This window comes from Anolis carolinensis, chromosome 4, assembly GCF_035594765.1.
Source record: "Anolis carolinensis isolate JA03-04 chromosome 4, rAnoCar3.1.pri, whole genome shotgun sequence".
NCBI classification, from domain to species: Eukaryota; Metazoa; Chordata; class Lepidosauria; order Squamata; family Dactyloidae; genus Anolis; species Anolis carolinensis.
Window position 1 is genome coordinate 126,877,124 of NC_085844.1, and position 15,311 is coordinate 126,892,434.

The following is a 15,311-nucleotide window of genomic DNA, read 5'->3' on the forward strand; positions in this document are numbered from 1 at the left end:
CCATGGCCAAGTCAAGCACAGCCTCCAGATGCTGGAAATGAAAGAGGTAAGCCTGCCTCTCAGAATCATAGAATCATAGAATAGTAGAGTTGGAAGAGACCACATGGGCCATCCAGTCCAACCCCCTGCTAAGAAGCAGGAAATCGCATTCAAAGCACCCCCGACAGATGGCCATCCAGCCTCTGCTTAAAAGCCTCCAAAGAAGGAGCCTCCACCACGGCCCCGGGGAGAGAGTTCCACTGTCGAACAGCTCTCACAGTGAGAAAGTTCTTCCTGATGTTCAGGTGGAATCTCCTTTCCTGTAGTTTGAAGCCATTGTTCCGTGTCCTAGTCTGCAGGGCAGCAGAAAACAATGTAATGTTTATGTATTGTCTATCTCTGTCAATAGTATAATAGCATTGAATGTTTGCCATATATATGTACTGTACCCGTAATCTGCTCTGAGTCCCCCTGGGAGATAGAGCAGAATATAAATAAAGTATATTATTATTATTATTATTATTATTATTATTATTATTCAAATTAACAAAAGTTAACAAAGCAACATCCGAAGAAGAAGAATATGAAAAAATGGGTTCCATATTGAGCAGGACAAGGTATCAGAAATCGGGATTGTCCTGCTGAATGGAGAGTCAGGAACAACCCAGAAGCCTAGCCATGAAGGACCCTTTGTGCATCCAGACTGCCACTGCCCTAGTCTCATTGGGAGAGGAGAAGAGGCAGTATCTGCTGGACGTAATTACTTGCCCACATTGCCATCTCATGTTCTTTTGTTTCGTGTCTTAAGACCGATGGCAGGGAACTGTTTTTCCTCATCCTGTTTCTTGTAAAGCACCAATAACAGCATAATATAAATAAATGGTGATGGTGATAACAACAACAACAACAACAACAACAACAACAACAACAACAACAACGTGTTGTCGAAGGCTTTCATGGCCGGGATCACAGGGTTGTTGTATGTATTCCGGGCTGTATGGCCATGTTCCAGAAGTATTATCTCCTGCTCTGAACAAAGGATGCCCCCAAGCAGGAGATGAACCTTTCCAATGCTAATTAAGGTGATTAACTGCATTATTCACACTGGCTTCCAACTGACAAAGAGGAATGGTGTTCTTACCAAACATCAAGGGAACCACTGACTGCATAGGCAAACTGATGAAGAAACACAACCTACAAACTATCTACAGACCCACAAGGAAAATCCAACAAATGCTACGGTCAGCGAAAGACAAGAGGGATCCTCTCTCCTCTGCAGGAGTCTACCGGATACCATGCAGCTATGGACAAGTCTACATAGGTACCACCAAACGCAGCGCCCAAACAAGAGTCAAAGAACATGAAAGGCACTGCAGACTAATTCAACCAGAGAAATCAGCCATAGCAGAGCACTTGATGAACCAGCCTGGACACAGTATATTATTTGAGAACACCAACCGACAACTATCATGTTGGACTGCACGGAGAAGCCACTGAAATCCACAAGCATGTGGACAACTTCAACAGAGGGGAGGAAACCATGAGGATAAACGGGATCTGGCTACCAGTATTAAAAAAAAACTCTAAAATCAAAACAGTAGATGGGAACCAACACTCTGAAGGAAGAGGAGCCCCAAGGACACCTATTGACTGAACAAAGGATCCCCCCAGGCAAGAGACACAAACCTTTCTAATGCTAATTAGGGTGATTAACAGAAACATTACTGTTGGCTTCCCAGTGACAAAGGACTCTTGCCACACCCTGGACTCTCCACAGATATGTATTTTTTCATTTCCTAGTTTATCCATACCTCACAACCTCTGAGGATGCTTGCCATAGATGTGAGCGAAACATCAGGAGAGAATACTTCTGGAACATGGTCACACAGCCCAAAAGACATACAACAACCCTGTGACAAAGAGTTCTTCTCACACCCTGGACTCTCCACAGATATATATTAACCTTCCTTGCTTAGTTGCACCATCCCTCACAACCTCTGAGAATGCCTGCCATAGATGTGGGCGAAACGTCAGGAGAGAATACTTCTGGAACATGGCCGTACAGCCCGGAATACATACATACATACATACATACATACATACATACATACATCAACATCAACAACAACAACAACAACATGTTAGTCATCTTCAGGATAAAAAGAGAAAAAAACAGAGTGGAGGAGGCAAGAAAGAATCTCAAAGTACTTTTGACACTAACTAATTTCTTTCAGGATGAGCTGATGGAGTATGCAAAAAGATGCAACTACAAACTGATACCTGTTAAGCTAGAGGTTGTATGCCCAGGGAAGACATGCATTCAATGCCCTGGACAGATAATCCCTGACTTCACAAGCAGTAGTTGTATAATAACAAAAAAAAACAACAAAAACCACAACTTAAATGGGATATAGTTACAAATTCTAACCCATTAACAGATGTATAGATAGAAACATTTTTTATATATTACACGTATTAATCTAGGACTATACACATACAACAAAAGAAATCTTAGAGAAAGTTTTAACTTACGTTCTGCAAACAGGCTTATTGCTTTCGCAGTTCACTATGAAGACGTGTATCAACATACACAATTCTTTTGATCTTCTTAGATCCTGCCCAGGGAGAAAAGAGAAATATAAATAATAAAAATATAAATACATCAACAAATCAACAAATCTCCTTGAAAATGTGTGGGCAGGATCATAATGTGTATTGTGGGCAGGATCGGAATGTATATTCTATTACATTCTATGCCATTTCTACAATATTGTAATGGTGCTTACATTGTTGTTCTTAATTGCCCTCAAGTTGATTTTGACATATGGCAACCATATTAATGAGAGACCTCCATGTCATCCCATTATCAACAGCCCTGCTCTTGCACACTTGGGGATATGACTCCTTGACTGAGGGCATATCTATGGGGACCACTTAGATCGATGTGACTTGCGATCAGTCCCATGGCATCTAAACATTACACGGGATTGATCCAGATTAACCTGGTTTAACACAACATTCCCCTGGGTTAAAGTAACTGCGCCTTGCATATCTTGCAATTCTGCCCATGGAACCTTATTTAATATATTCCTTGCTCTAATTCCTATTGTCAGTCCCAACCGCAGTAGATCTCTTAAATGAATGCAATTTATCTATATGTTGATGTATCAGCCAACTATTGTTTCAACAGGTCTATTCTAGTTTGAACTAATCAATACTGTATCTGTTTGTTTTAAGCTTTGGAGTACTATACAGTCTTATTGTTTCACCTTTATTATAAAGGCTGAACATTGTTTGGAATTGTGTACGGACTGTGTTCTTGCTGTCTCTTCTGTATACATCCATGAACTTAATAATAATAATAATACTAATAAAACTTTATTTGTAGAGTGCCCTATCTCCTCTTCCAACATACATAAGTCTCACTTATCCAAGCCTTGCTTATCCAAGCTTCTGGATAATCCAAGCCTCCAGATGCCGGAAAGAGGGAAGCCTTGCCTCTGTTTATGTATTGTCTGTCTCTGTCAATTGTATAATGGCATTGAATGTTTGCCATATATATGTACAGTAGAGTCTCACTTATCCAAGACTCGCTTATCCAAGGTTCTCAATTATCCAAGGCATTTTTGTAGTCAATGTTTGCAATATATCATGATATTTTGGTGCTAAATTCGTAAATACAGTAATTACAACATAACATTACTGCGTATTGAACTACTTTTTCTATCAAATGTGTTGTATAACATGATGTTTTGGTGTTTAATTTGTAAAATCATAACCTAATTTGATGTTTAATAGGCTTTTCCTTAATCCCTCATTATTATCCAAGATATTTGCTTATCCAAGCTTCTGCCGGCCCGTTTAGCTTGGATAAATGAGACTCTACTGTATATGGCAAACATTCAATGCCAGCAAGGAGAAACATACAAATTACAACAAAGCAGATTACATCAAACAATATATAACAACCTAAATTTAAAACTTAATAACAAACAAAATACGAAGGTTGAATGAAAAGTAATGCCTCCACCTTCGTAACTCCTCAACAGATGGCAGTACTGGTATGCGGCAGGTACTGGCTTGTTCAGTAGACTCTCCTCTACAGTTCCATTTGGTGGGAAGCCTTAGCATTGAACTTGTGTTGTTAAAGTGTGAAGTATGGAACCCTGCGCAGACGGTCAGTCAATGAGACTTAAGCAACGTGCAGTCATTGAATTCTTGATAGCAGAAGGTGTCACCCCAAAGGAGATTCATCAGAGAATGCAAGCTGTTTACGGTGATTGTGTTGATGTGAGCACTGTGTGTCATTGGGCGAGTAAGTTTAAAGATGTTGAGGTGGGAACATCTGCTGTCAAGAATTCAATGATTGCACGTTGCTTAAGTTGCATTGACTGACCGTCTGTGCAGGGCTCCATACTTTGCACTTTAACAACAGAACTGTTCAATGCTAAGGCTTCTCGCCAAATGGAACTGTAGAGGAGAGTCTACTGAACAAGCCAGTACCTGCCGCATACCAGTACTACCATCTGTTGAGGAGTTACGAAGGTGGAGGCATTACTTTTCATTCAACCCTCGTAGCAAAGATAAAACTTAAAATCCCATATAAACAAACACATAATGTAAATTCATCACTAGGTAAAACAACTAGAAGTTAGTGACTAAAACCTAAAGAGAGTTGAGGTGATTTGCCACAAGCAACAGGCTGAAATCAATTCCAGTATCTAGATAAGGTTTAGCATTTAGACAGGATTTAGACAGGATTTAGCATATCTAGGCGACTATGTAGGTCAAGGATGCTAGTCTTCCTCTTCTTCACATGCCAGAGGGCATAGATGGGTTTTTAGCAGCTTTTTGAAGGTGAGGAGAGAGGATGCACTTTTTAGTTCTTTTGGGAAGGAGTTCCAGAGGCGGGGAGTGATCATGGAGAAGGCCCCATCTCTTGTTCCCACCAGCCATGCTTGTGATGGGGGTGGGACTGAGAGCAGGGCCTCCTCTGCATTTCACAAAGTTCAAGCCTGTTTGTGTACCGAGATGCGGTTCTGCAAATATCCTGGTCCCGAACTGTTTAGGGCTTTATAGGTAATAACCAGAACTTTGTATTTAGCCTGGAAGCAGATTGGCAGCCAGAGGAGCTGCTACAACATGAGAGTCGTCCTTTCATGGTAAGGCGTTTAAGTGTTTTGTGTGGTAACATTCTCTCTCTCACACACACACACACATTTTTGCAGCAGTCTGTTGGCATTTTATTTTACAAGTACAATATAAACTTGTTCTTTGAATAATTTGTTTCATACCACAACTTGTCTGACACAGTTACTCTTTATTAAAAAAAAAAGAATAGTATCAGAACCAGAGCTTCAAAGAGTTCCTTTTTGGGGGGACAACTTCAACAACCTTCTTGCTAGTATTGCTGTCTGCCACCAGACACGATGCTATAAGATTCTTTGAGTTATCATCCAAAAATAACTTTTCTCTGCTCTGATCAGAACATACACTGCAGCAGTGACAATGTGAAATTGCCTGTATAATTCATAACTATTCTATGTACCTTGCCCCATCTTTTAATTCCTCATGGGAAATGAAGTAGCTTCTTGTCCTCCCATCTTTGATGTTAAAGCAGCTGTTTACTAGAATATTTTTTTCCAACACACCTACGACATACCTGAAAACATGTTAAGTGCTTCTTCAGCTCGGTCATTATCTTAACGTTTTCTTTAAAATTGCTGCCTTCCTTTGCCTCTTTAATTGGTGAATAATACCTCCTTTTTGATGTGACATTTGTGGTTGCCATCTCTATCTCTGCTACAAAGGGGAAAATAAATGGCAGTGCCTTTGGCTAGATGATTGAATAGCATAGGTGGCAAGGGATGGGTCTTCAAATTCTGGGTACAGACAATAGCAAAAGTGAAGTTCTTCTGTGACATGAAAGTAGGACTTGTTTTTGGGGATGCCTGACAGTAATAATGGCTGACGGTAATAATGTCACTTAGTTGCCTGCCTGCCTGCATGTGTATGTATGTAAACAATTGATCTAAGATACTTAGAATAAAAGAGTTGGAAGAGATCACACAGGTCATCCAGTCCAACCCTCATCATTCAGGAACAGCACAATCAAAGCACCCCCGACAGATGGCCATCCAGACCATGCTTAAAAGCCTCCAAAGAAGGAGCATCCATCATACTCTGAGTCAATGGCTTCCACTGTTAAAGAGCTCTTGTGGTCAGGAATCATAGAATCATAGAGTTGGAAGAGACCTCGTGGGCCATCCAGTCCAACCCCCGGCCAAGAAACAGAAAATTTGCATTCAAAGCACCCATGACAGATGGCCATCCAGCCTCTGCTTAAAAGCCTTCAAAGAAGGGGAGCCTCCACCACACTCCAGGGCAGAGAGTTCCACTGTTGAACAACTCTCACAGTTAGGTATTTCTTCCTAATGTTCAGGTGGAATCTCCTTTCCTGTAGTTTGAAGCCATTGTTCCACATCCTAGTCTCCAGGGCAGCAGAAAACAAGCTTGCTTCCTCCTCCCTATGACTTCCCCTCTCATATTTATACATAGCCCTCATCATGTCTCCTCTCATCTTTTTCTTCTTCAGGTTAAACATGCCCAGCTCTTTAAACCACTCCTCATAGGACTTGTTCTCCAGACCCTTGATTATTTTAGTCGCCCTCCTCTGTAAGTCCTTCCTAATGTTGAGGTGGAATCTCCTTTCCTGTAATTACTAATCTGAGCCAATAAATGCATTTTTATACCTTTCATACCAATCTGAGACACTGAACCCATATTGGTTTGCTGATTAATTTGCTGTGTCATTTGCATGCTGCCCCAGAACATGAAGTGTTGTGAGTTACCTACCTTGACTTTTGTGCAAATTTTATTCTTTTTGTAAAATCCTTTTTTTCTTATTTCTCCCAAATAAAACCAAATTAAAAAGACAATAATGGTCCCAACTGGTGCTGGCCATGACTTGCTCCTGGATCCTAATCCACTGCTTGAAAACCAGTGACAATCAGCTCATGCTCTCATTGGAATATATTAACTCATTCTGGAATCTAGACTCTCCTTGCAAGATAAATCCCCTACAAACATAAAAGTGGATTCTTGGGTGTCATGAAATTTAACCTATCATCTCCCAAATATCTTTTTTATATATACCGTAAAGCAGCTTTCCTTGTGCCTAATGAGCCTGTATGTAAAAACAAACAAAAGCAAATCAAGAACTGCATTCGCACTTTGGATAATGCTACAGGGTGAGCTGTCAGTCTGAGAAGAATTAGATCCGAATCATAGAATCATAGAATAGTAGAGTTGGAAGAGACCTCATGGGCCATCCAGTCCAACCCCCTGCCAAGAAGCAGGAAATCGCATTCAAAGCACCCCCGACAGATGGCCATTCAGCCTCTGTTTAAAAGCCTCCAAAGAAGGAGCCTCCACCACAGTCTGGGGGAGAGATTTCCACTGCCGAACAGCCCTCACAGTGAGGAAGTTCTTCCTGATGTTCAGGTGGAATCTCCTTTCCTGTAGTTTGAAGCCATTGTTCCACGTCCTAGTCTGCAGGGCAGCAGCAAACAAGCTTGCTCCCTCCTCCCTATGACTTCCCCTCACGTATTTGTACATGGCTATCATGTCTCCTCTTAGCCTTCTCTTCTGCAGGCTAAACATGCCCAGTTCTTTAAGCCTCTCCTCATAGGGCTTGTTCTCCAGACCTTTGATCATTTTAGTTGCCCTCCTCTGGACGCTTTCCAGCTTGTCAACATCTCCCTTCAACTGTGGTGCCCAGAATTGGACACAGTATTCCAGGTGTGGTCTGATCAAGGCAGAATAGAGGGGGAGCATGACTTCCCTGGATCTAGACGCTATACTCCTATTGATGCAGGCCAAAATCCCATTGGCTTTCTTAGCAGCCGCATCACATTGCTGGCTCATGTTTAACTTATTGTCCACAAGGACTCCAAGATCTTTTTCACATGTACTTCTGTCTAGCCAGGCGTCCCCCATTCTGTATCTTTGCATTCCATTTTTTTTGCCGAAATGAAGTATCTTGCATTTATCCCTGTTGAACTTCATTTTGTTAGTTTCAGCCCATTCTCTAGTCTGTCAAGAGAATATTTTCTCCTGTCCCAAATAGGCTTCTTACATGAAGCCACTGGGTGAGATCATCCAGAGTTTTGGAGTTCTATGTCATCTGTACTCAGATGATGTCCAACTCTACTAGTCCTTTTCACCAGATGCTAAGGAGGTTGTCCAGGTCGTGAACCAGTGCCTGGCTGCTGTGATGGTCTGGATGAGGGCGAACACAGTGAAGTTGAATCCAGACAAGACGGAGGTCCTCCTAGTCAGTCGTAAGGCCAAACAAGATGTAGGGTTACAGCCTGTGCTGGATGGGGTCAAACTCCCTTTGAAGGCATAAGTTCACAGCTTGGGAGTCCTCCTGGACTCATTGCTGAGCCTGGAACCTCAGGTTTCAGTGGTAGATAGGGGGCTTTTGTACACTTAAAACTTGTGCGCCAGTTGCGCCTGTACCTTGGGAAGTCAGACTTGGCCACAGTGGTCTACCCGCTCATTACATCTAGGATAGACTACTGCAATGTGCTCTACATGGGGTTGCCTTTGAAGACTGTTAGGAAGCTTCACATAGTCCAACAAGAGGCAGCCAGATTAATAACTGGGGTGGTGTACAGGGAGCACACAACTTCCATGTTGCATCAATTCCATTGGTTGCCAGTTAGCTACCGAGCACAATTCAAAGTGCTGGCTTTGGCCTATAAAGCCCTAAATGGCTCCGGCCCAGTTTACCTGTCTAAAAGCATCTCCCTGCTCAAGGCCCTGCTCTTGATCCCGCCACCTTCACAAGCACGATTGGTGAGGATGAGAAGACGGGGTCTTCTCAGTGATTGCCCCTCAGCTATGGAACTCCCTCCCTCCTGTCATTTAGAAAGATGGTAAAAACCTGGCTGTGGCCTTTGGGGAAGTGCAATAAAGACAGCAATAGGACATTTCACCCTGCTGACTGGATACAGTGCGGCTGACTTGTGACGGTTTTAAATAATGGTTTTAATGTGAAGATAACTGATTTTAGTGTTTATATATATTTATGGTTTATTTTATGTTCTGGCATTGAATGTTTGCCATATATATGATGTGCTCCACCCTGAGTCTCCTTCGGGGTGAGAAGGGTGGAATATAAATGTTTTAAATAAATAAATAAATAAATAAATAAATAAATAAATAAATAAGGTTGGGTTGCTGACCTGAAGGCTGCCAGGTTCGAATCCCACCCAGGGAGAGCGCGGTTGAGCTCCCTCTATCAGCTCCAGCTCCATGCGGGGACATGAGAGAAGCCTCCCACAAGGATGGTAAAACATCAAAACATCCGGGCGTCCCCTGGGCAACGTCCTTGCAGACGGCCAATTCTCTCACTCCAGAAGCAACTCTGGTTGCTCCTGACACGAAAAATAAAACAAAATAAAATAAAATAAAATAAAATAAAATAAATAACCTGCACTTCTAAGCTGGTCCCAAGCAATAGCAGGGCTGTGTACCAAGAATTCATTAATGACCTATGAGTTGCCACTGCTTTTATGGGACAGTTCTCATGTAGGCATTATAAGGCAGGGTTACCACCTCCTCCTTGGCCTTTTTCATGTCCCTTTCTGAAATGTGAGGTGGCAAGTGTAGCTCCAAGGCAGCTGAACAAAGAAAGAAAGGCACTTGAAAGCAAACCTGATGCATTGTGAAGATTACAGACTGTATGAATATGGATATCCCCCTGCTCTTTTCTCTCTGGAGTCAAATGCTTCTCCAGTTCAATAGCAACAGAAGAATCACATTTTTGGAAGAGCAAACAGAGATTGACTAGCTGAGGAAATGACAGTGAACGTGTGTGTATGGAAATAAGGATAGATAAGAAAGAGAGAGAGACAGCCTAACAATGCAAGGATACAGATAATTCAGTAGGACAGTAGGATAGATGTGCTGTAGAAACAAGAGATACAGGACAGAGAAATCACTGACAATATACATATTAGCCAGCAGTCACATAAATTAGATGGAAGAGACAAAGTAAATTGACAAAAAGATACTTTGGGGATCGGAACTGCATGGCAAACGCCATCCCCCTTATCAACATAATTATCCGGCAACCTTCAACAGTCAAGGTAATGATGTCCTATGGTAATTTATAAACACCAGATAATGGACTCCCCCTACTACTCTATTTGCCATGGTGCTAATGAGGTGAACTGGGGGCTGCAGGCAGCAGAAACACACCGTCCTGTTATGCTCAAGACCCTTTGTTCTTGCTGAGTCTGTTCTGGCAAATGAGACCCGCCTGGAGTTGGGTGTGCTAGTGTCTTGGCTTGCCTTCAGTTCTCTTCCTTGTATTTGCTGCCTTTGCCAGTAAGAGAATCTCGGGGATTTGTCCGCAATCACTTTAAAGCTGGGATATTGCAATAGCTAAGAATGAACTATTGAGATCAAACTGTACTTGGACTTTGTAAATGTATATAGATGTCTGTACCTTTGCAGGGAAAAAGTATCGGAGGGGGGATTTGGAAAGAAAGAGTAGCAATGAACTCACTGCCCAGAAGCAACAAATACAGCAGGTGCTCTGAGTGTGCCTTGTGCTTTCTAGTCAGTATGAGGACTGTGGGCAGGTCTTAATGTGGGAAACATGGAAAGAAGTGGAAATTATATCCCTGTGTGACAGGGTCACAGTTCTCTTCTTCAAAGTGCCTTTCATTAAGAGTCTTTTCTGGACAAAAGTTTAGGGTTTAATCACAAATATTTTTGTGGAAAGTATAGTTAGTGTGGTGCAACCCACTATTCTCTATACATAGGACTTCATTCATCACATGCAGTTTGCACTCTGTTTCTCTGCACTGCTGAAATGGAGTCCCATGGAAGCCATTAGATGACATAAGACCACGTTTGGTGGTTGTATGTTGCAGCAGCACAGGGAAATTGAGAAAAGACTGAATATTCTGGAATTGGGTGCTACCCGACTCCACTTTCTCCCGCTTTCCCTCCTTCCTGGGATGAGGTCCCTAGAAGATATAACTGACTTGCTTTTTATAAATAGTGACCAAGTTACTGAAATAATGTAGATGTTAAGAAAGCCATTCTGGAACCTGGTGTTGAAGCAAATTTCTTTGGAACTGTCTCAATCTAAGCTGTATCTGTTTACAAAATGTAACGAAGGTCCACATAGTCAAAGCAATGGTATTCCCCATAGTAACCTATGGATGCGAGAGCTGGACCATAAGGAAGACTGAGCGAAGGAAGATAGACGCTTTTGAACTCTGGTGAAAAATCCTGAGAGTGCCTTGGACCGCAAGAAGATCCAACCAGTCCATCCTCCAGGAAATAATGCCCAGATGCTCACTGGAGGGAAGGATATTAGAGGCGAAGCTGAAGTATTTTGGCCACATCATGAGGAGACAGGAAAGTTTGGAAAAGATCATGATGCTGGGGAAAATGGAAGGAAAAAGGAAGAGAGGTCGACCAAGGGCAAGATGGATGGACGGTATCCTTGAAGTGACTGGGTTGACCTTGAAGGAACTGGGGGCAATGACGGCTGACAGGGAGCTCTGGTGTGGACTGGTCCATGAGGTCATGAAACGTCGGAGACGACTAAATGACTGAGTAGCAGCAATGTGTTTTGGAAAACCAGTGTGGCGTCATGGTTTGAGTTTTGAACTACAACACTAGAGATCAGGCTTCAGATCTCTGCTTGGCAAGACACATTCTCAGCTTCAAAAGAAGGCAATGGCAAATCTTTTTGAACAAATCTTACTAACCACTTCATCACATAACTTAAATTCCACTGAATTCCACACTTAAAATCTGGTATTCCACTGGGTTCACCACATTAGTTTTGATTAACGTGCAGTTTTTGAGTCTTTTAAACATTGAGGACAGCATTTTTTTCTAACGTATCAGGAAGAGGTAAGGAAATGGATTTTTCTCAAAACTCCAGATGTTTCGCCAAATTTCTAATGAAGTAGCACTCGTTGCTCTCAGGTTGAAAAAGGTAAAAGTTTCCCCTGAAGTTAAGTCCAGTCATGTCTGACTCTGGGGATTGGTGCTCATCTCCATTTCTAAGCCGAAGAGCCGGTGTTGTCCATAGACACCTCCAAGGTCATGTGGCCGGCATGACTGCATGGAGCACCGTTACCTTCCCGCCGGAGCGGTACCTATTGATCTACTCACATTTGCATGTTTTCGAACGCCTAGGTTGGCAGAAGCTGGGGCTAACAGCGGGTGTTCATTCTGCTTCTGGGATTTGAACCTGGGACCTTTTGTTCCGCAAGTTCAGCAGCTCGGTGCTTTAACACACTTCGCCACTGGGGCTCCCTGCTTTCAGGTTAGGATCAACCAATTGGTGGGAGGAGAAATTGGGGGAGGAGTCAAAATAAACTTTTTTGGGCAATTTCTTTTTGCTGCCCAAGCAGGAAGGTTTGGTTGTAAGCTCCCTCATAACGCTTCTACTTTGCAAAAAAAAAAAAAAAAAAGCCTTTTTGGGTACCTTTATTCCTTCCTTCCATGATTTGTCTGTGTCCTGTGTTGGGAGGGCCAGTGCTATTGCCTTTCCAAATTGTTTCCCTCCCATCCCTTTTCTCTCTCTCCCTCCCTGCTGTTGGGAATTGTGGGAGTTGAAGTACCAAAAAGCACCGAGAGGGATGGTGGATGGGAAACCTCTTCATTGAAAAATACGCAAGACAACTGAGTGCACTAAACAGTGTGATTAAAAGGTAGGGGAAAACTCCATTTTATTACGAAATTTTATTATTTTTATTATTCAACTTTTATTTAAACGACTTAGCTTCTTATCTGGAAGATCTAAGGTTTCACTCGCTCAAACTGGCAAACCAGCACATCTCCATACTACTGTATGCAGATGATGCTGTAATTCTCTCAAGGATACCCACCGGCCTAAGATGAGCCCTAAGTAGATTCGCTAACTATTGTCAGCAAGAGCATCTTAAAATTAATTTCCAGAAAACCAAGATTTTTGCTTTTGGTAATCATCCCAGATCCAGAAACTGGCATCTACTAGGAAATAAGATTGAGCAGGTCCATAGTTTTAAGTACAGTAGAGTCTCACTTATCCAAGCTTCTGGATTATCCAAGCCATTTTTGTAGTCAATGTTTTCAATATATTGTGATATTTTGGTGCTAAATTCATAAATACAGTAATTACAACATAACATTACTGTGTATTAAACTACTTTTTCTGTGAAATTTGTTGTATAACATGATGTTTTGGTGCTTAATTTGTAAAATCATAACCTAATTTGATGTTTAATAGGCTTTTCCTTAATCTCTCCTTATTATCCAAGATATTCGCTTATCCAAGCTTCTGCCGGCCCGTTTAGCTTGGATAAGTGAGACTCTACTGTACTTAGGGGTGGTACTTCAAACTACATGTACTAAATCTGTTCACTATACCTCAGGCATGGGCAAACTTTTTTGCCTTGGGGCCTCATTGTGGGCCGGGCCAGGAGGGAGGGGGGCCAGGAACACACTGGGTGGGGAGCGCCCGGGAAAGAACAGGGACAGGGGGCTGGGCAGAGCTTGGGTCATCCTCAGGTCATCCTCCCAGCATAAGGACGGGGCTGCTCATCCCATCCTTATGATGGGAGGAAGGTGGGACACATGGCAACTGGCCCGATCCTCCTTCCCATCTTCTTCCCCCAATCCACGGGCTGTCCTTTTGTCATTATGCCAGGAGGAGGGCGAGACAAGTGGCGTCTGAGTGTGCTCCGGAGAGCTCTCAGCCATCACATGACTTCCTCGAGCTGTCCTCTCAGCATACAGATGGGGTTGCTCACACTATCCTTTAGGCTTGCTCAAATAATTCGTTTTCCCCGTTAACCGTTATTAATTCGTTATTTTTGTTTGTTTTGAAGCAATTTTGAAGCATTGGTTGTCCACACGTCTGGATATCGCGGTTTCGAATCGCGAGAGGCCGTTTTTCATTATGTCGTCGTTTTTTTCGTTAGGAAAAAAAAGCTTTTGCAAAAAAAAAAAAAAAAAAGCCACCCGAAAGGTGGCTACTCTCTGCGGGCCTCCAGGTGCCCCCCACGGACCCATACACTTTGCCGCCTTCCCCGGCAGCCGGAAAGGCCGCGGAGGCTCCAGGCGGCCGCTGCACATCCAGGCCTCAATTTCCGCCCTTCCCCAACAGCCGACATACATACACACGCACACACACACACACACATCTCCATATCCATGTACACCCGCCCTCCTCCGCTACCTCCTCGCCCCTTCCCGGGAGGGCATCTCTTTCCTGGGACGGCGTCCTATGTGAGGCCAGTGCTTGGCGCCTGGCTAGGCCTCGCCTCCCTTCTCAGGCAGCAGGCCCAGCCAAACCCTTCCTCCACCTTTCCCTCCTGCAAAGGGCAGCCGCTCGGAAGCCCAAGGCAGCAGGATGGCGACAGAGGAAAACCACCCTCTGTGGCTGTGCTCCGACCTCAGCCAGCAAAACATTCTGGACTCCAACTCCCAGAAACGCTTGCAAGCTTCTTCAATGGCTATGAATTCTGGGAGTTGAAGACCCAAGCGGTTTCCAGCAATGCCAATGGATGGCGTTCGGGACTCCAACTCCCAGAAACCCTCGTGGATGGTTCAAAGACCAGGGATTCTGGGAGATGAAGTCCACGGTACCGGTTGAAAAGGCCATTGGCCAGGCGCCAAGGGAAAAAGGACGGCAAAAACAAAGTCACCCTCCTTTTCTATATGACTGGCCTTCATGGTCTCTCAATTAGCAATAATAATAATAATCTGTGGAAGGTCCAGGGTGGGAGAAAGAACTCTTGTCTGTGGGAGGCAAGTGTGAATGTTGCAATTGGTCACCTTGATTAGCATTGAATAGCCTTGCAGCTTCAAAGCCTGGCTGCTTCCTACCTGGGGGAATCCTTTGTTGGGAGGTATTAGCTGGCCCTGATTGTTTCCTGTCTGGAATTCCCATTTTCTGGGTGTTGTTCTTTTACTGTCCTGATTTTAGCTTTTCTGTAGCTAAAAATGCATATAAAATTGATTCTATAGGGAGGATAAATGATTGGATTTCAACTCCTACAGCTTAGCTTTCTCTGCCAATAATGGTACCATATCAAACTAAACCTCCCAAGATTCTGTAGCAGTGAGCCATCTTGGATATTGTAAGGGATTTTTTATTATTATTATTATTATTATTATTATTATTATTATTATTATTATTATTATTATTAGACCTTGCTCCCAGGAAGGTGCCTTCGCTGTGGCTCCCAACTTATCTATCTACCTTTCCACATATTCTCCACATTGTGTGTATGTGTAGGTATATTATA

At 43.0% G+C, this 15,311-nt stretch overlaps 1 protein-coding gene across 3 annotated transcripts in view; it reads right to left on the minus strand.

The window, feature by feature from the left end:
• tnr (tenascin R) overlaps positions 1-15,311 on the minus strand; it is a 676,393-nt gene that overhangs the window by 172,381 nt on the left and 488,701 nt on the right. For all 3 annotated transcript variants that reach the window (XM_008108947.3, XM_062979422.1, XM_062979423.1), the window contains exon 4: positions 2,512-2,594. The gene's annotated coding sequence lies outside the window, so the exon portion shown is untranslated. The remainder of the gene's footprint in view (positions 1-2,511; positions 2,595-15,311) is intronic.